Here is an 11,699-nt window from a genome sequence, read left to right as displayed (position 1 = left end):
AGGTCTACTCATCCTTACAAACCATCTAACATTAATTGGTGTGTGTGGTATTTGTTGTTGCACATCATGAGCAATGGTTGAAACATCATCTTTTGGAGTATCATCTAGCACTACATAATCATCTTCTTTCTTCTTATGTTGCTACAAGAGATCTTTGTACAACACTTTCTCATTGAATATGACATCTCTACTACTTACAATTTTATCATCTTCAAAATCCCAAAGCTTAAAACTAAATTCATTAATGTCATATCCAATAAATACACATTTCTTTGACTTAGCTTCCAACTTGGTTCTGTTTTCAAAATCTATATGAGCAAATGCTTCGCAACTAAAAGTTTTGAGAAAAAAATAACTCACCTTCTTACCAATTCATGCTTCCTCTAGAATACCACAACCCAAAGGAATAGAGGTACCTCTATTAATAAAATATACAATAGTATTGATAGCCTCTACCCACATGTGTAAGGGCAACCCAACATGCAGCCTCATGCTCCTTGCATGCTCCATTATAGTCATGTTCATACATTTAGCCAATCCATTTTCTTGCGGAGTCCTTGGAATAGTTCTTTTTCTATGAATACCATTAGTAGAGCAATAATCTTTAAATTCTTAACTACAATACTCACCACCATTATCAAATCTAGGACATTTTAATTTTTTACCATTCTCATTTTCAACTAAGAAATTCCATTTCTTGAAAGTTTGAAATACATCAGATTTCTTGTTAAGGAAATAAATCCATACTTTTCTATTTGCATCATCAATGAATGTAACATAATAATGAGAGCTACCAAGGGAAGATACTTAAGCCAGTCCCCATACATCGATATGCACAAGCTCTAATTTTTCCTTTTTATTTTCCTTCCTAGTCTTCACAAAACTCACTCTCTTTTACTTTCCATACACACAACTTTCACAAAAATCCATATTAACACATTTTAGACCTGGAAAAACTTTTTTTGAATGAATTACTTTCATACCTTTTTCACTCATATGCCCAAGTTTATTTTGCCACAATGTTGTATCAGAATCTACAGTAGTTATTTCTTCTCCCTGCTCAACTATAGCAATTGTTCCTGAACATTCATCTTTCTCTGAAACAATTGAAGTAGAAGGAACAATATGACTTGTACAAAGGTATAAGTTTTCTACTTTCACACCTTTTTCTACTACAAGGGAATCTTTTGAAACCTTCCAATTTTTATCATTAAAATAAACTACACAACCCTCATCATTGAGTTGCCCTACTGAAATTAAATTCCTACTCAACCTTGGAACATGTCTTACCTCATGTTGTTGCCAGTGATTTCCATTCTACAACTTAATCTTAACTTTTCCCTTTCCAAAAATCTGACAGGGTTTATTATTCCCCAAATAAACAAGTCCAAAATCCCCTTGGACATAATCAATAAAATAACCTCTATGAGGTGTAGCATGAAATGAAGCACCATAATCTAAAACCTATGAATCATAAATACTTTATAAAGATAGAAGCAAAGCATCCTCTTCAAATTTGTTACCACATTTTCCTCCTTATCTCCATCTATTTTATCTCCTTCATTTTTATTTCAAGTCCAACAATATTTCTTTTTATGCCCTGGTTTCCCATAGTACTAGTAGTCATTCGATCCTCTCGATTGAGACCTCCTCCCCTTTGACTTTCCTCTTGATTTTCCACAATTTTTGGAATTACTTCCTCTATAAGTCATTTTGCCTTGACTATGTGCATTCAAAGCACTTCCCAATGTAGATCCACCTAAGGTTTTCCTATGAATTTTCTCACTCAAAATAATATTGATCACATCATCATATTTTAGGGTACTAGATCTAAGAAAAAAATTACTCATATCCATTACCAAGCCATTCCAGCTTTTAGGCAAAGAACACAAAATCAAGAGAGCCCTAATTTCTTCATCAAATTTATACCCACAGAAGATAACTGACTAGTAATAGTATTCAACTCATTTAAATGATCTGCAATTGATCCACCTTCTACCATTTTCATATTAAATAAATGCTTCATGAGAAATACCTTGTTTGAAGCAGAGGGCTTTTCATATAGTTTCGCTAGGGTTTCCATCAACTCTTCTATCATCTTTGCTTTTGTAATATTAAATGTCACCAATGGTGCTAGGCATAATTGAATGCTTCCAAGTACCTTTCTATCCAAAAGATCCCAAATGTCATTTGACATAGATCCCTAATTTTTGGTTTTGCCTTCCAATGGCTTCCATAAATCTTTCTGATAAAGATAGTCTTCCATTTGCATCTTCCATAACTAAAAGTTCTTCCCATTAAACCTATCAACCCTTAGCTTACCCTTCTATTCCATCACTCCCACTCAACCGTGAGACTCTCACTCAACTGTAAGACTTTTTTGCAGAGGATAATTGAAAGAAAGACCTCGCTCTTATAGCACTTGTTAGGATTAAACCACAAACATAAATAAATATTACATGCAAATATAAAAAATATCATAAAAGAACACAAAACACCAACATTTAATGTGATTCACCCAATCCCTGAGCTACATCCACCAAACAACAAGTCCAATATTATCATGATCCAATGATTACAACCTGGTTACAATCTATGATCCCTTATAGCTCAATACCACTACAAGAGCCAATTTTGCATCACAATAATGAAACAATCCCTAACTCTAAGCCATTTTATACAAGTATTTTTACCATTTTAGGGTTATAATTAATAATTACATGTTAGCCCAAAATCTTGATAAAATGAAGTATGTATAGTACTTTCCTGATCAGTCACCACAAATTAACAATTTTCTATGATAACACTATTGCAATTAACATTTCCAAGAATCTTTTTATGCATATAAAAACTAAGCACATTGCAATAAAGTATTATTTCTTGAGAGATTTGGTGCAAGACAAGGAGATAAGATTGGAATATTTGAATATAAAATAACATATTAAAGAGATATTCACAAAGCCATTACCTAAGGATGCTTTTTTTTTTTTAAGAGATAAGCTATGGGTCATTCCCCTATCTAAAGATCACTAAACAATTTTTAGTGATGCATCAACTAAGCATATGAAGATTAATTAAGTTGATGTAGTATTGTAAAGGGCATATTGCATATGAATCAATACATCAAGTACTTTGGAAGTCCATTGAATACCATCTTTGGCATGAGATGTAAAAGAGGGAGAGTTTTCTATCAATATCAAGAAATTTTGTGATTGTTTATTTTTTGGCATGAGTTGTCAAAAAGGGATATTTTGGTGTCAAGTCAAATAAATAATAAAGAATGAAAGTTTGTTGATAGAGAGAGAAACTGTAATCAAAGTAATCAGAGAAGAATTCTAGAGTAAGAGATTGATGCTAGAGGGAGTTCACACTGATAGAAGGAGTTCTCATGGATGAGAATTGGAATGAAACTAAGGATATTATCCCTACTTTTATTTTGCTCTAAAATTTCATTGTATTATGACATGTTGTGTTTCCATCAATGCCAAAGAGGGAGATTGTTGAAGACAATTGTTCAACTATACATTGTCTTTTGTGTTACAAAAAATATCAAGTCTTTACCAATCAATGTCTACCAAGCTCACTCCAGTAATGAAGATAGTTTCTAATGTCTCTCGAGCATTCTAGAGATAATCAAGTTTAGAGTCAGTGTCTACTGAGTTCACTTGGGCACCAAAGGAAGTTTGTAGGAAGACAATGTCTATCGATTTCACTAGGGCACCAAAGAGAAGTTGGCAAGGAACTAGTGTTAAATGAGCTCAATTGGTTGACAAAGGGAACTTAGTTTAGGATGCAATGTTAACCAAGTTCACATGGTTAATAAAGGAAGTCTAAAAAAAGTGTTTTCGAGTTAGTATTGACCAAGATGGGTTGGCTAACGAAGGATTTTCTTGTGTTAGCATATTTAGTTTGATGATTATTTGTTAATTCTAGTTGACTTAAAGGATGAATATTGAATATTTAAAAGTCTATTCAAGCTGACTTGACAAGGTCAATTTGTGGGACTAAATGCAAAGAATCATGGGATTGAAAAGATAAATCAATAAAGTGAACTAGAAGGATATCAGAGTATCTTGAGTTGACTAAGATACAAAGTTTTATTTAATAAAAGAGGATCAAGTAATTAGGCCAAAAAAAAAATCTAAAATTAGCAATATAGTTGCATCATCAATCAAGTCATAACATTGGTACTCCCTAATAATTGTAGTAGTGTATCAAATCTCTTAAAAGAGTTAGCTTAACTATTTTTCAAATCCTCTAACAAGGTGGCATTTCTAGATTGACATTTCTAAAGACCTCTAACAAGGCCACTTCTAATAGGGTGATTGAAATCCTTTAATAGGGTCACACCTAACAGTGTTTTTTGTAACCTTTAACAGGGTTGGCTCCTAATAGGGATCACTTTAGAAGAGTGAAAAATAGTAACTAGTTGCAATTGTTGGTTTTTCCCAAATTGGGTTTCCATGTTAAATCCTAGTGTCATATGTGTTCATGTTATTTTATTTATGTTTCTAAAACTAATTTAATTCAAGGTAATCACATTTAATATAATAAGATCTGCATGTTCAGTGTTAACCAAGTAATAGTGCATATATTTAGTATTAACCGAGTTACTGTGTTAACCGAGTGACTTAGTGCTAACTGAGTTACAATAGTATTTCAATTTTAGTAGATTTTGGTTTTGAATTTTATTGACATCTTAAGGGATCTTGGATTATTTTTTGTGGTATTTGATTCACCCCTCCCCTCTCAATTACTCCTCTTATATTTCCAACACTCTATCTCTTCTACAACCTCCCAAATAGTAATATCTCCTTCTTCATCGAGCCATGTAGCATCTCTAATCATATTTAATTCATTTATAATATTCTTCCATGTGGCATCTAAAATGGTCCTTTCATCAACAATAAACTCATTCATGTCTATCTTGACCCTATACAATGCATCAATAACCTCGTAGAAAACTGACACATCAATATCTCGATTAAAATAGGAGGAAACTTTCTCATTATTCAAAATTTGATCATAGGATGATGATGAGACTTTCCACTCTTTTAAAATTCCATCATGTTCAACAATAGGAGAAAAAATATTGGATACCATCAATAATAATTTTTATTTTATTTTGTACTAGTTGCAATTTACTAGTGAAGAAACCATATAATTCTTTTACCCTACCAAGCATTTTTCTTTGTGCTAATAATTTCTCTTATAAAATCCTTCTTCTGATCCATTAATTATGCAAAGGAGTTAACAAAGATAATTCCTCTAAACACCAGTTTTCTATGCCTTAGAGAGATATGAAGATGCTATGGACATTTAGAGATATATGCTTTAGTATATTTATCCTATAGAGTAGCATAACTTTCATTGCATCTATCCTTCCATCTCTTCTTAGGGCTTCTATATCAACTTTCATGTTCATAGGTTGATATATTGTCATCATTGATGTTAACTAGTCTCCTTTTGTCTACACTTCTTTATCACTCACCTCTACTAAAGGCTTGGAAACACTATTCATAATTTTTATTTCTCCTTCCAAATCTTGAATCTGCCATTCCATTGCATAACTTCTCTTCAAATCTTCTTCATATTGGTTCTTGGTGGCAATATAATCCTTGAATTCCTAAGCCAAACAATCTTCAATTTGATCTATTTTATTTTTCTCAATTTTATCACTTCACTCAGCAAGCCTAAGACTTCACTTGATGTAGATTGCACACTCTAGAAAATCACACTTCCTTGAGGTGTATCCTTTAGGGCCTATTTGGTTGTTGGAATATGATTTGAGAATTGGCTTTTGAAATACTTGATTTTGTGATTCTAGAACTTTAAATCCATATTAAATTTTCTAGAATTTATTTTGGACCATTTGGTTTAAACCAAAAAAAAATTGATATTGAAAATTTATTATTCCAGGCTAATTTGGTTCAAAATGTGAATATGTGGTTCAAAAAAAAGTTACTATGAGAAAGGCTTGTTCCAAGTTAATATTGTAGAGGTTGTATCTCAATGCTATTCTTACCAAATTCTTTCTATGGGTGTCCTTTTTGCCTCTTCCTTGTATTTCTCCAAGTAGATTATTAGTTTTTAGTAGTTCTTCAACATCATTAGAAAATATTATTTGTTTCCAATGCGGACAATGTCCCCTTGACTTGAAAATTTTAAAAAAGGTCTCCCTAAATTTAAAATTAAATCATGTGCCTATTTCCATCAGGACTCACTTATAATCAATGCACTTATTGTGCTTGGGAAAATAACCCTAGACATAGCCCTCAACTTGCCACCATGAATTCCTCATTCAATATCTATTGCTTCTTTTGCATACGTCCCTTCCAATAATGGCCTCAATTTAGATTAATGTCACCAACTCTATAAAAACATAAGTTATGCATGCAGACAAAAAATGATACCCCCATGATTATTAATATACACTATTAATAATGGAAATTCTAATCATTTAAACCCCTATTAATTTATGGTTCTATGTAAAACATTGGGTCTTTTATTCAACCGTGAATGACCTCCTCAATTTCATTAATTTTCCCTTCAACAAAACAATACCCATGTATCTCTAACAAAAATTGCAATAGGTTGATCACTTCAAGCATTAAAATTACTTTTAAACAACTACATCATTTTGTCATTGCACACTTCTAAAAACTTAGGTAACATAATCCTCTCCATCAACATTGGTTTAATAAGTTGGCTCATACACATTTATCCTTTTAAAATGCCAGTGATGAATATGATTACTAATAAAACTAGTGGGACCTATTTATGGACCTTGACTTATTCATGGTGGCTCATATAAATTATTCATATAGATGTCAGACTGAATTAAATTTCTCTTTATTTGGAATCCTCATTTTCAAAAAATGGGTTTTAAAACATGGATTTCAAATAACAAGTATTATGAGGGGAGATGGAATTCTTGTTTTGGGGGTCAAATAGGGATACCAAATCCACATTTCCCCAAGTTCCAATTCTCATTTTGCAGACCCAAAAAATGGAGTATGAATTTTTGAGAATTTTGAATTTTAATTCTTGCTCAAATTTGTGATTCAAACAAACCCTTATTTCAACAAAAATTGGTCAAATTTTTGACAACCTATTTTATCACTATTTTTTTATAAAAATTTCAACCAAATTTTCGATGATCGCTATATGCTATAGTGATAAGCCTCCTTTTTTATCTCAAAAAAAACTCATCACCATGACTTTTAGTGATGTCTCCTCCTTTTTTATAGAAGAGTTTGTTATATTCTATAGCAATATCTCCTCCTTTTTAATCATTGAAAACACTCATTGCCATGACTTATAGTGATATCTCCTCCTTTTCGATATAAGAGTTTTCTATATTCTATAGTGATATCTTCTCCTTTTTTTATCACCAAAAATACTCATTGCCATGACTTATAGTGATATCACCTCCTTTTTTATCACCAAAAAAAATCATCACCATGACTTATAGCAATATCTCTTCCTTTTTAATCACCAAAAATACTCATTAACATGACTTATAGCGATACAAAATCTTTATCACTTGTAATTATAATTGATTATATTTGTTTTTTATTTGTTGATGATTACTATATGTTATAGAAATAAGCCTCCTTTATCACTCATCACTATATTGCTTTTGCAATTTCATTGCGTAGCAATAAAAGGGATTGCTATATGTCGTAGTGATATACTTTCCTCATCTCTCATCACTATGTCAAGATTAGGACTTCTCCATATAGCAATAGAAGAGTTCTCTATATTCTATAATTATATCTCCTCCTTTTTTATCACTGAAAACACTCATCGCCATGACTTATAGCGATACAACATCTCTAGCACTCATCACTATAATGATTATATTTGTTTTCTCTTTGCTAATGATTGCTATATGTTATAGTGATAAGCCTCCTTTATTACTCATTGCTATATTGTTTTTATAGTTTCTTTGCATAGCGATAAAAGGGATCACTATATTTCATAGTGATATACTTTCCTCATTGCTCATCTCTATGTCAAGATTAGGCCTTCTCCATATAGTGATAGAAGAGTTTGCTATATTCTATAGCGATATCTCCTCCTTTTTTATCACAAAAAAATACTCATGGCCATGACTTATAGTGATACAACATCTCTATCACTCATTGCTATAATAATTATATTTATTTTCCATTTTCCAATGATCTCTATATGTTATAACTATAATCCTTCTCTATCTCTCATCGCTATATTATTTTTGCAGTTTCTTCATATAGTGATAAAAGAGATTGATTTATGTCATAGTGATATACTTTCCTCATGTCTCATTTCTATGTCAAGATTAGGCCTTCTTCATATAGCGGTAGAAGAGTTCATTATATTCTATAGCAATGTCTCCTTTTTGATAACCAAAAGCACTCATCGCTGTAATGATCATATTTATTTTCTATTTGTTGATGATCACTATATGTTATAGCAATAAGCCTCCTTTATCACTCATCGCTATATTTTTTTGCAATTTCTTCACATAGCAATAAAAGGGATCACTATATGTCATAGCGATATACTTTCCTCATCACTCATTGCTATGTCAAGATTAGGCCTTCTCCATATAGAAAAAAAGAGTTTGCTACATTCTATAGTGATATCTCCTCCTTTTTTATCACCAAAAAAATTCATCACCATGAATTATAGTGATACAACATCTCTATCACTCATCATTGCAATGATTATATATATATATTTTTTTTGTCGATGGTCGCTATATGTTATAGTGATAAGCCTCCTTTATCACTCATCACTATATTATTTTTGTAGTTTCTTTACATAGTGATAAAAGAGATTACTATATGTCATAGCAATATACTTTCCTCATCACTATTGCTATGTCAAGATTAGGCCTTCTTTGTATAGCAATAGAAGAGTTCGCTTCATTCTATAGTGATATCTCCTCATTTTTGATCATCGAAAACACTCATCACCATGACTTATAGTGATACAACATCTCTATTGCTCATCACTATAATGGTTATATTTGTTTCCCATTTTTCAATGATTACTATATGTTATAGCAATAAGCCCCCTTTATTTCTCATCACTATATTATTTTTGTAGTTTCTTTGCATAACGATAAAAAGGATCGCTATATGTCATAGCAATATAATTTCCTCATTTCTATGTCAAGATTAGGCCTTCTCTGTATAGCGATAGAAGAGTTCACTATATTCTATAGTGATATAGTTTCCAAAATCTCTTTTGACAATACTACAATCACTATAGTGTATCCTAACTCATGAAGCCTATTACGTAGGGTTTTGGAATCCTAAGTATTTTTCTCCCACTCAATTATGTGAGAAATTAAAAAGAGATTCTAAATTTTAAATTATTTTGCATTCATATAATATTTAATTCTTCAAAGGCATTAAATATTAAAGTGCAAAGTAATTAGGTATTAAATTATTATATAAAATTAGTTTCTCACCTAATTCATTCTAGAAAGAATTAGTTATTATTTCAACATATGTGCCCATTAGAAAAATATAAAAGGGAAGTGGGCAAGTTGATAAATATAAATTAATTAATTCCTTAAGAATTAATATTATTGTAAAGTGAAAAATAAATATTGCACTTAATCATGGGAACAGAAGTGGGGGATAACGTAAATGTTAAAAAATAATTTAAAATAATTAATTCTTTTATAAGAATTAATTATTATAATAAAATGCCGAAGAGGAGAAAGGGTTTGGTAACAAGTTGGGGCAGCTACCAAACTTCTTTTAAAATTTATTTAATGGGAGAAAACTATTGTAAGGGGGTTCTTCTTAGGAGGGAAAATGTCTATACATTTTTCAAGAAAAGGGAAGGTATTTTGAGTTGGAAGTTCTGTAATAGAGGAAACATATTTATCTTCTTGCAATCTGATTGTAATGACAGAGATAAGTAATCTTGTGGTTATTTTGTTATGTTCTTAGAATAAAGAGGAATATATTTATGTCACATCTTGAGGTTTGAGTATTTATTTCTTGGTTGAAATTGATTATGCAATCTTTTCTTCCTATTTTGAATACATTTCTACATTATTATGTCAGATACTTATGTGATTATGAATTAGTTGGTTCATAAACTCATCATCTACTAAATAGATTATTTAATTCCTCCTATTATTATGAAAGGCTTGATGAATGGTCTTGATGTTGTCATTTAGTTTTTCTCTCATTCTTTAGGTGTTAATATGATGATCGCATTTATTCCATATTGATGGATAAATGTCAAAAAACCCTTCGTGTCTTTAGGTTAAACATATAATCAGTTTGTCACATTCATTGTATATCTTTTATGAGGGAATTATACCTCTCAATTTAGAGGAAGATTATCAATGAAATGATAATCTATCCAATTGTTAGTATATTTTGTTCTTCTTCTGAAGCATATTGAGTCATTGTTTACATTTCTATCTGAAGGACAAAACTATTTACTAATAGTTTTTTGGTGACTCTACTAGGGAAAGAAAGAAAGTCCCAGTGCTTTTCTTTTCTTGGATATCTGAAGGTACCTCCACAAGGATGGAGCTTGGCAACTCTAATTGATTGTAGTGAAAGAATTATTGTGTTATGGCTTTGGTTGCAGCCCAACCATGGGGGGCTCAGATTGGGTTGTTTGCTTTGTCTCAATACTTAGCCTTACCTAAAAGTTCAATTGAATATCTCTTGAAGTTTTATGTTGACACAAACCAAGACCCTAGTGATCACATCAAAGCATTTATAGTTGCCTACAAGATTCTTGGTGTGTAGGAGGAAAAAATCTTTGTTAGATTATCTTTTGGAAGCCTCATTAGAAGTGCAGTAGATTGGTTCCAAAATTTACCAAATAGTTGCATCACTTGCTGGAATGATCTTGAGGTAACATTTCTATAGACTTTTATGCCTATGGTTTATGTTGTTAAGAAGTTATTAACTTTCTTTCAAATCAAGATCAAAGAATGGGAAGCCATGAGAGATTTTGTTAATAGATTCAATAGAAGTGTTGGTAAGATTCCTCTAGCTAACTAGCCGAGTGAGAATAACCAGTTATGTATATTCATTGCTACCATGCAAACTGAAGTTAAATTATTTCTTCTATGATTAAAATTATAGAGGTTGCAAGATGTACAAAGGGAATCTATTAGGTTGGATGATGATATCATCATCAGCAAGTTGAGATGTACTAAATCCTCACAAGTAGAAATATGTGCTTATGAACAACAACATTATCTAAAGGTGAAGCCTTCCCAAAATATGTTTGTTCTCAAAAAAGAAAAATCAGCACCCCCTATTTCTGTTTGTCAAAATCTGATAGTTTTTAATAAAGAGGATTTTCTAATGCCTCCTATGATTGAAAACACTCCCTATAGTGTACCTAGAGCCTACCATCTACATGTTGATTATGATGATGAATATGCCTCATAGTCAACTGACTCAATGATTGACCTTGATATATCTCCTATTGAACAAAGCTTGGAGGGCGAAATATCAAATGAAAACTTATTAGGAGATTTTCAAACTTTAGAATTTGATTCTTTTATATTGGAGACTTCTGATGTTATTTCATCAAATAGGGTTGTCCAAGAAAGCAAGAAGGATCAATACACACAAGAAAATATTGATAATGAATACCCTTCAAAAAGTATGGTTGATCACACAATTCAATGTCTACCAACACACTTGGATGGCTCTTCCTAT

This window comes from Cupressus sempervirens, chromosome 4 (assembly GCF_028749045.1).
Source record: "Cupressus sempervirens isolate cs-2001-9-10 chromosome 4, ASM2874904v1, whole genome shotgun sequence".
Lineage (NCBI taxonomy): Eukaryota > Viridiplantae > Streptophyta > Pinopsida > Cupressales > Cupressaceae > Cupressus > Cupressus sempervirens.
This window is presented reverse-complemented; position numbering follows the sequence as displayed.